Source organism: Stegodyphus dumicola, chromosome 9 (genome assembly GCF_044657685.1).
Source record: "Stegodyphus dumicola isolate Sdum_Otavi_A_Nest chromosome 9, ASM4465768v1".
In the NCBI taxonomy this organism is placed as follows: Eukaryota; Metazoa; Arthropoda; class Arachnida; order Araneae; family Eresidae; genus Stegodyphus; species Stegodyphus dumicola.
The window spans coordinates 152,747,590-152,758,960 of record NC_140776.1 but is presented as its reverse complement, the minus strand read 5'-3'; positions in this window follow the sequence as shown (position 1 = coordinate 152,758,960).

The window sequence follows — 11,371 nt, the reverse complement described above, 5'->3', positions numbered from 1 at the left end:
AAGGATAGTGCTGACAGATCAACTTCCAATCCGCGACGTGAAATTGATAAACAGATTTCGGATTTCAAAACATACTTTCGCTTTGTAGATACAAATTACATATTAGTAAATATATATCGGAAATTCTATTTGACATAATCTTTCTAATCTATCATAATCTAATAATGACGTTTCTGCCCCCCCTCTGCCGCAGAGCAGCGTGAAATTGATAAACAGATTTCGGATTTCAAAACATACTTTCGCTTTGTAGTAAATATATATCGGAAATTCTATTTGACATAATCGAAAGTTCAAGCTTACTTTTATAAAATTGCTCTAACAGTCTGCAAAAAATAATAAGCCGGATCCAATTCGAAGATTAAGGAACAACGCAATCTGCAACATTAACTGAATTAGATAACTTTAGCTTAGCGTATAACTCCGTTACACATTAAACGCGCATGCGCACAAACATATTCGCAGCCGTAAGGGTCTTACGCGCTCTCGTAAACGCCTGTGCGCATGCGTGAACGCGACGCATGCGCAGAAAGTTTGTAGCTTTGAGGTCCGGATTATAGATCATTCCGGATTATGGGTGTCCGAATTAACGACTTTTGACTGTATTATAGAAGTACCTTTGATTCACAAACTTTAAAGTTAAAAAGCACTACCCTTAGAGATATTTACTTAAATATTATTAGGCCAAGAATTTTATATGGTATTGGCATGTGGGGCTGCCGGGCAGGAGAATTGATTAGACTGAGAACTAAACTGGATTCATTGCAAAGTAGCTGGCTGCTTGCAATCACAAGAGCTTTCCGTACTAATTCTACAGAAGTTATTTGCTTACTTGCTGGCATTCCGCCAGTCTCAATTTTTTATAACTTTTATTATGAAAAATTTTTACTCAGCTATGGTTTTAAAAAGATTTTAACATGTGAAAATGGTGATGTTTTGAATGGTAACGCCTTGACAGGAAAAGATTTTATTAATATACATCCAAAAGATTTCAAGGGTATACCGTACGATAAAGATTATATGAATACTGGCATGATTGATATATACACTGATGGCTTCGGATATGAAGGTGGAACTGGTTGCGCTTTTGTTATTTTTTATTACGGAGTCGAAATCTATAATAGAAAAATGCGATTAGAAGGAAATAAATCAGTGTATCAAACTGAAGCGGTTGCAATTAGAGAGGCACTGCGGTGGAGTTATAAAAACTTAAAACAGTACTATACAATACATATTTATTCTGATGCTCTCTCGGCCCTACAAGGCTTGGCGAATCCGGAACCAAGCAATAGACTTCTTTTGGATATAAAACACATTTATAACAAAATAAGAGAGAAAAATGGTATATATTTTCATTGGGTCAAGGACATATTGGATGTTATCGGGAATGAAAGGGCGAATAAGCTAGCTAAAGAGTCTGCACTGGGAGAGGGTGATATTTATGATGCTATTAATGATTCCAGAAGAATTACCTTGTGAAAAATGAAAACAAGTATAATTGAGAAATGGGCTTGGGAATGGAATGGTTCAAATAAAAATAAGGGTTACTTGAGGATTTTGACCATAAAAAGAAAAATGGATCTATTTAATAAGAATAAATTGAATTTAATTTAAAAAATTAAATTTAAATACATATTTAATTAAATATTCTTTGCACCATTGCTGCAAGGAATGAAATTTAAATTTAAACAAATTTAAATTCTTAACAAATACATATAAAAGTAAAAAAAAAATTTAATTCTAAAAAAAGGAAAAAAGCCAAAATAATTTAAAATAATTTAAAAAAATGTGCAAACATGTAAAAATGTTTAATTCTCGAACTAATCTACAATATCATTTAAATTCGGAAGCATAAGCAAATCAAGTGCAAAATCTATCCATGAAAATAAATCTACTAATTTAATAAATTAAAATTAAATTAAACAATTTTTTTTTTTAAATGCATATGTGAATGACCGTAGAGTAGGCAGGAGACAGACTTATCAAGGGGAAGTTGCCTCCAAACCTAATCTCCAATCATTCAATTCGTGTTTCGTCATTCATGCAGGCAAGGGTAAAAGTCAAAACCAAAAGTAATTCCAATAAAGTGGTACCATTAGAAATTAACATTTAAGAATTAAAGTTCAAAAAGGAAAGTCTTTTGAGTAACAAGCAAGTAAAGTCAAGAATTAAACTTTTTCTTAAAAATTAAATTTTTTTAAAATTAATTTTTATAAAATAATTAAAAAAATCTAGAAACCAATGTATTTTAGAAATCCTTGTCTACAGAAACTTCCCCTATACGAATATGCATATCAATAAAAAGAAACTATAAAAGAACTATACATAATCCATATAAACCAATAAGAAACAAAAAGAACTAATTCACAATTTTTAAAAAACAAATATATATTTAAAAATATAATTTCATATTTAGAAAATACTTAGATACTACATAAAAAATTAAAAAAAAAATACTTAAAGCAAGTAAATAGTAAGTTTTAATTCGAACTTACCTACTATATGAGTGTTGGGGTCTGCAAAAGTGTTGTGAAAGAGAAGTAAGTGTGTTCTTCAAATTATATAGATGGCGCTTATGTAGGTAAAGTTGAGTGTCAAGCTGCTATCTTTGTCATAGTAAAAAAATTTTTGTAAACATTAATATTAAAAATTAAATTAAATTAAATTAAAAATCCTGAAGGTAGTAATATCAATTATTTAGGGAGTGAAGTAACTGAGCCAATCAAAAGATGTAAGTTTGCTTGAAGGAAATTAAAGTGTAGTGGTATGTGAAAAAAATGTAAACTGTTTGTAATTTGAAATGTGTGTTCTGTTGAAAAATTGTGAAAATTGTTAAAATAATAAGTGAAAGATATTTTGTGTGAAAATTGCAAAAAATTAAAGTAATTAAGAAAAACTGAAATGTTTTAATATTAAAGTTTTAAAGTAAAATTTCCCCAAATTTTTTTGAAATGAAGTCCTTAAAAACCTCTAATAATTCCCAGAAATTTCTCAAAAATTCCTTTAGGAAGTTAAATAAAACTTAAATTTGATGAAATAAAATATTAAAAGTTTAATGAACTTGATTTCAATTGGTATATCAAAACTTAACTAAATACTGGCTAAAGTATGGAAAATCTATTTAATAATATAGATACTATTCAAGTTATCACGGATCATGGTATATTCCCGGCCTATTTAAAACGTTTTAATCTCGAGGGCAATGATCAATGCTTGGCTTGTGGGAAGTATGGAAATGCAGCTCATTTTATGAAAGAATGTAAACTGACCGAGAGTGTCAGGACGAGATTTGGAAAAATAAATGAACAGAATGTAATTGAAAAAAGAAAATTCTTGAATAGCTATGCAACAGAAATTATGAGGATTGTGAATGAAAACAAGACTATCATAGGAATAGGACTTTAAATATTTTAATCTTTTAATTTTTTTTTTTTTTTTTTTTTTTTTTGTCTGCGTCGGGTGTGCTGCGTTAACCATGAGGCCGATTATTGTCGGCCAGGAGGGTTGCAGCACACTCGTAAACTAAACTAAACTAAACCCAAAAGGACTATTAATTTCGCTTTGGCATTTTGCGTTGAAAACTTTAAATGTCCGTTTCACTTTTCAAATTTTTACCACCAAATATTATCACCCTGTGTTATAGTTAAAGATATTAAATAATGGAGCATCTGCATAAATGTATGTTTCTCGCACTGTGATAAAACAACTGACCTAGAGCCTTCCAATTTTGAATAACGTAATCTTCCACCGAGTATGGGCATCTGGAAGCCGTAATTTGGAATTTTGAATTTGTTTTAATATCGATTTCATATTTTATAGAACTTCAACGAATTTTTGATTAACAAACTCAGCGATAGCTAGCAATGACAACACTGTACCGCGGGGGGGGGGGGAATGAATATCTCCAGCGCCTGAGACTGTGTATGAGAAATTGTAAAGATATGCTTATTTTAAAATTATTTTGTAATATTGCTGTGGAATTGAATTTTAGGGTTTAAGTGCGAAGAACATGACATTTAATAAATAAGGGTAACGCAAAAATCGTGAAAAAAACATACATTGGGCGTAATGTAAAATCTTAAATCTTCAGATTTATTTATTTATTTATTTTTTTTTTTTTCTACTTAAATAAAGACGTGATAGACCGGTTTCAGTATAATAGAAATAGATATACAATTGTTCTTACGTAAAATAATAATAATAATAATAACGTTTTATTTAAATATCGTAAAAAGAGAAAGATTGCGTTTAGTTTCAGAGATCCCGTAAAAAAAAAAAAAAAAAAAACTTTGTTTTGCTTTGCTTTTTGCTTGGAACAGACACGCATTGTCTGCTTAAGCAATTAAAATGTAATTTAATTTCCATTTTTTTTAATAAAGGCATTTTATATTTTATTTAACGAAAGTGAAAATATTAAGACTTTTTAACCTGTAAATAAAACAAGGTAAACGGAGAAATAAATCTCATCACCAACGATTTGTTGTTTGATGCCTAAGGCAGTGACTTTCCAAGGAGAAGTCACTCCACTTAATCAGGTTAATGGAGTCTAATGTGAATAGTAAATTTAATTTAATACAGAATCGTATACGTGTTTTCTGTGCAGAAATATGTAACTTATTTCAGACATCGCACATCACGTATCGTGTGATGTAACGTATGGTGTGAAGCTGTATCGTGTGATGCGAAAAAAGTAATTCACTGCGAAAACAAATGTAAATAGATAACTGCGTCTCAATACATTAATTTTGCTCTACTTTACTAGTTAGTAAAAGTAGCAAAATGTGGTCAACTTCGCTTGCCAGGCCGAAAGCAATCATACTATTGGAAATAGGGTCAGTTTGAATGCCTAGCAGACATCAGACCACATATTCTTAGCCGTAATGCTCCTGGTATTTATACAACGACGTTGCTTGCATATATAATTAACGGTGACTAATAAACTTTTCTTAAATATGTGTGATATATATACGAGAAATAAGTTTTTAAATTCATATATTTTCTTTTCTATGTTCATTATTAAATTGTTAGTTAGTTAATAGACCATCGTGTATTAACTAACTAACAATTTAACTAACCATTTTTTTACTTGTTACATGTTCATATTTATACGCATGAAAGCGGGCTGTAGATGGTGATAGTAACTTTTAACGCAGTTCTATATATGAAATTGTAATATTATAATCTTCAAAAGAAAATAGTAATTAGGAGGGGAAAAACATCTCACTGTTTAAATGTTGCAATCGTACTTAATTGCATGAGAACTAATTTCGTTCGATGGTCAGTAGATCATTGGTTTTGAGGACGAGGCGTTGTACTTAACGTAAATGAACATTGAAGGAAATGTAAAAGCCCTAGAGGCTGTAGGCTTGAGAATCCACCAAGGTCGTCCAAAGGAAAACACGATGAATGAAACATAAATAATTTGTAAATAAAAAACTCAGGTTGTTGCTAGCAGTTTTAATCGAGCTGTAGTTATGGGTGATTCAAGTTCATATGGAACTGCTAGGTTATACGTAGTTGTTTTCAAAAGAGTTCCTTCCGATTGTACGTTTTCTTCTTTATTTCATTAAATCAGTATGAAAGTCCATAATCACCAGAAGATATTATGATAATTTATCTCTTTGCGATTGCTTAATCTGACCGAAGTCATCATAAACGGTGCGGTTGTTCTTAGGTGGCCACAGGCTGCGAAACACGGGTTCCTGGCTAGAAGCGCTATCCCAGGTTAGCAAAACATGTGATAAACTAAGCATAGGTCATAGGTCTTCACTTATTTAATACGTATATGACCCAGAAATCTTTACCTATAAACTTAGCTTGAAAGCATCACGCATATATTATAGAGGAAAAAAAAAAAAAAAAAAATCTGAAAGGTTTCAGTTTTAAATTACGTCCAAAGGAGCAATTTTTTTTCAAACGTTTTGTGTGTTACCTTTATTTATTAGATATCATATTCTCTGCACTTAAACCATAAAATTCATTTCAACAACAATATCTCAAAATAATTCTAAAATGAGCATATCTTTAGAATTTCTGATACACAGTCTCGCGCGCTGGAGATAAAAATGTTTTTTTTTCGTAAAGTGTTGCCATTGCTCTTTTTGAAATTGTGTAGTTTTTTAATCAAAAATTCGTGCAAGTGTTACAGAAATCGATAATAAAACAAATATCAAATTCAAATTAGAGCTTCCACATGCTCATATTCTATCGAAGATTACGTTATTTAAATTTTGATGGGTACCGTTATTTTATCACAATGCGAGAAACAATCATACATTCAGGCAGATTCTTCGTTATTTAATTTCTTTAAATATAATTTAGGGCGATAATATTTGGTGGCAACAATTTGAGAAGTGAAACAACGTTCAACGCTCATCATGAATCGACGCGAAATGCCAAAACGAAATTAATAGTGGCAATTAATCTGGGCAAATTGCCCTTTGGACTAAAAATAATGCAGTTCGGCTTTTAAAATTGAATAATTTTCTTTAGAGGCGTGGTTAAGTTTTTGTTCATTATTCATAGTTAGAATATTCTAGCGTTTATTTTCACATTTCCTGTGTTGAGTTCTTTTCCATTCAAATCTATAGAATTGCTCGAAATGTAGTTTATAATATAACTAGTTTTGTATTTCTAATTCACATGCAATATAGTTATTAGATAAATTTTTGGAAAATATCTATTTCTTCCAAGCTGGTGTTTGATGATAATACATGTGTAATAAATTTGTGAATAATCGACGGACTAAAGTAGAGTATAGTACCGAAATTAATTATGATTGTTAAAATCTTTTTTCTAATGGTATTGCGGCCTGTGTATAACTATGAATACTTAGTTTTTTTGGGGGGACTCCTATTATGTACTTAATATAGCAATACATTATTAAACAGTCTCAAAAGTAAAGCAACATAGAGAGGCGGAGCTATTATTATTAGAAATTCTAAAAAATAAAACAAACACGGAAAGGATATTTTTAAGTAATCCGAAAATCAAACTTTTGTTGTTCGAAGCCGTAGTATATATACCTTACTTATGAAAGATTGATTAGCGCTGTACGAAAGACTAGGATGCTGTATCCTCAGGGCGGGATTAAGACCTTTAAGTGGGAATAGCAAATACTCAGTATCATGGGAGGAGAAACAGAGGCGGAGCTATTAGAGAGGGTAAAAAGGCAAGTGCCACAATTTCTCTGCTATGTTTACAAATCGCTATCTACAAATATTGTTAATCACAGATTTTAAATTAAAACATTTATGTACGTTAGCGATATTTCCACTGCCTTGAATATTTTCTCGTGATTAACTTGCTATATTTGCACTGTTACATCGAGCCACATGCCAATGAGCTTATTAATCGTAAAATCTTTCCTAACCGCTCTTTGCTTTAGTGTTTATATAGTGTATAAAAAACTATGAAAAATGAAAAAAAAACTTAAAATGTAAAACTACAAAAAAAGGTTTAAAATTTTGAACAATGATTTTAAAGACTAAAATTATTTTTATTTATCACTACCTCTAACCTTTCTCGAGCATATGTGGCTCCCTCTAGCTTGCATCAAGTAAACTAACTCATGCAATTTTCTTATTTCTGCTCACTTTATTTAATTCTGATGAGGAGGTAAATGGTTTTATAGGCACTCCGTAATTTGAAATCATTGGCATTTGCTATACGTTCTCTATTTGTACTGTGGCTCGTTATTGACAAAAAGTGTATTTGATTAAACGTGCCGCTGTAACTAATAGTAACATAGAATGGTATATTGTTGCATGCTAAACGGCAAAGATTTCTTCCTTTTAAAAAAATTTTACGATTGTATTTAAATAATTATTCGCAACATATAACTGTTGGAAGCATTTCCATCTGTTTCATGCAATACAGATTTAATACAAATACATAATACAAAATTTCTTTATAACAAAAGCAATCATCACGTAAAATTTTACAGACATCTAGGGGTTTGCGTCGCTGCGCGACGCACGCATCCTGATTTGCTCTGTAAGTATTTTTGCTTTCTCTCCTCATGGCGACCAAAAACCACCAGATCGTTTTTGGAATAGGCATGAAAGCGACAGCGACATGGATCACGACTCAGATTATTCCAACTCATCTAAGAATAGCGGAAAATTAAAATTCAAAGATTTTCTAAAACCCTCCAGCTTAGAAACTAAATTGCAGCAGCCTAAAAGAATAAAGAAAAGTAGCTCCCCCAGCACTGCGACTCCAAAAACCCAAGATTTTCGCGACACCATGGAAAAGTATAAACATATTTTCCCTAACTTATTTCAAGGACTCGGAACTGAATTAGATAAAGATCCCAGATATCAAATACTCAGAAACGGAGCCCTAACTGAAATCTTAAATAAATCCCAAGAGCGTATCATTGAACAATCGAACTTAATGGACACTGGATCGATAGACGAGAAAGATTACGCAGAAAATGCGAAAGAACACAAAGAATTAGTGGACTCCATCAAAGAAGTTTATAACAATTTAACAGTCCCAGAAGCAGATAATAACTCAGAACAAAATTGGTCAATTCCCTCAAAAACATGCAAACCTAATCTAAAACCTAGCGAAAAAGAAGAAATAGAACAAAACAACAGATTCGAACCTTTAAATGATGAAGAAAATAATGAAACTACTGAAGTTAAAACTAATCATGAATTTGAAATAAAAATCCAACCAATAGTCATCACGCAAGTTGAATTAGATTGGATTGATCTACAGAAAATCTTAAGTACTAAAATCCTAAAAAACGAATATGAAACCCAGATGAAAGCCAAAAAAGTTTATTTAAATACTTCCACCGAAGAGGATTACAACAGCGACATCGAATTTCTAAAGAAATCATGCATAGAATTCCATACGTATCAACTTTATTCCAAAACTAACATTAAAGTCATTCTAAAAAATATGCGCAGAAGCATCTCAGAAACTGCAATATTTGAAGACCTAAAACTTAGAAAATTCCCAGTACTAAAAGTTAAACAGTTCACAAAGAGAATAGAAAGTGATATCATAAAATTACCCATATATTTCATTGAACTTGAAAGGAATAAATTAGGAGAAGCAATTTACAACTTAAATAATATTTTTAACTTCATTATCACTACTGAGAAATATGCACCTAAAACTAAAAGACCAATTCAATGCTTCAAGTGTCAGAGCTATGGACATTCACAGGCGAATTGCTATAAAAAAGAAATATGTTAATGTTCCCAGAATCACAGATCTAATACTTGCTCTTTAAAACGTGAAGAAAAACCCATCTGCTATTTTTGCCGTGGGGAGCATGTATCGTCCTACCGTGGTTGCCCGATTTATAAAAAGCGTTTTCAAACTCCTAAACCTGCAGAGAAAACCCAAGAGATTCCAAATCTTAAAGATTTCCCAGCACTCGCATCTAAATCTGAAACTGAAATTAAAGAAATTCAAAGAAACATCCCAATCAGCGCCGTCTTTATAAACAGCAGAAGATCCCAGCAGATAATGATAATCCAATATCCCATTTCGCAGAAGAGGAAAACTAAGTTCAAAATTTTACTTCTTGTTACTTCCTGATGTTTCAATAGATGGCGACACCCATGCGACGATGTTTTCACCAGAAACTTTCCACTTTAAATAAAGTGGATTTACTTCTCACTAAGACGTACCCCGCAGGGTAAATAATTTCTAAGTCCCCAGGACTATATACTCATAGATACCTCAATTCAATTCAATTCAATAAAATTTTAGAGCTTTAAAATTCTTTTCATATGTTTCTTTCGCTCAAAACAGCACGTAATCTTACGTGCTAATCGCGGCATAAAGTGGAACTTGGAAATCTTTCGCTCAGCTTTTGTATATAAACAAGCTTCTTGATATGTGTGTGTATGTGTATTCAGCTTCATGTTATGTTTTCGTCTCTCTGAAATAAAAATAATTTTTTTTTTATCATTCTGGAGATAATCTTTTTTCTACATAAATGATATTTTAACTTTTCATATATATATATATATATATATTAATTTAATGCAATTAAAATTTAAGAATGCATCTACATATATATTTTATTAGAAATGCTAATTGTGTTAGCTTTTTTACGAAATTTATTACTTTTAGCTTCTATATTTGTTATCTTTGAGCCAGAAACATTTTAATGCTGGCTGTACTCTTCAAAATTTTAAAGCGCATATCTCATTAATTAGTGTGATTCTGTGCATGAATTTCTGTCTACCTGGTTGAGTGTTTTGTGGTTGCACTTGAAGTAATAGAGATTCATGTCGAATCCATAGATATATGTAATTAATAGAGGTAATACTTTTTGTTTTAGGGAATATGGTTTTATTTTTTAAAATATGCTGTCAATGATATTGAAATTAGCAGTCTCAAAATTGTTTTTCTTTCCCTTCGTCCCAAACTAGTTTCTACACTTCAGTCGAAAGTTTTGTCTCAAATTAGGTGCTACATTTCAAGTAGGTGGAGTCATAAATAACTTTCGATGCAGTTTAGTAGATATACATCAGTAAAATTATGAGGTGTACTACAAGGAATGTAATGCTTGCATACTAGCAGAAGGTGTTCATTTTCAGATTTTACTTTCCACAAATGTAGCACTTATTTTGGGACAATTTTATCCATGGAAATTTAGAGGGTTCGCACGCTCTTAATCCACGCCTCATTTTGTAAAGACTATACCGCCCGTATTTCAGAAAAATCGTGATTATGGCAAAGCCTCGAGGGCTGTCTGCCTAAGGTGAGGGATGCCATCGTGGAAGAAATTCTAAGGCGAACTGGCTCGTATAGACAAGACAGATAATTGAATTTACATTTATTTAGCCTGAAGATTTTAAGCGATTACTGATGGAAGAGTCCTTACAAAATGGGGCGTGGCTTAAGGGTGTGCCAAAGCTGGATTTTTGAAACTAATTTGGTACTGATTTAAGGAGGGAATGCTTGGTAAATTGATAACGTAGCACCCTGAAATTTCTGGAAAATGTGCAAATAAAATCATAAAATCTTCAGTATCAATAATCAGTACTCAAATGTAGCAACTAATTTTGGACAGAGGGAGTATAGGATTCATTGTGATTAATGTCATACATGTTATTATTATATGCTGTAGGTGATATTGAAATACTTGGTATTTATCACTAACAAGCTTAAAATTTTATACAAGATTATGTCATTAGTATAATATGTCATTATTATATACTGTCGGTGATATTGAATTACTTGGTATTATTTCGAATATCTGTAGTGTTGCGTTTACTCTTCAGAGCTCTAAATCTGCATTATTTAAAATTTTATTTTTTAATATTTCCTAAGAAAGTATTTTATATTAATTAAAAAAAGAGAAGAAATCTTCAGTACCTAAAACCAAATCTCTTTTCGA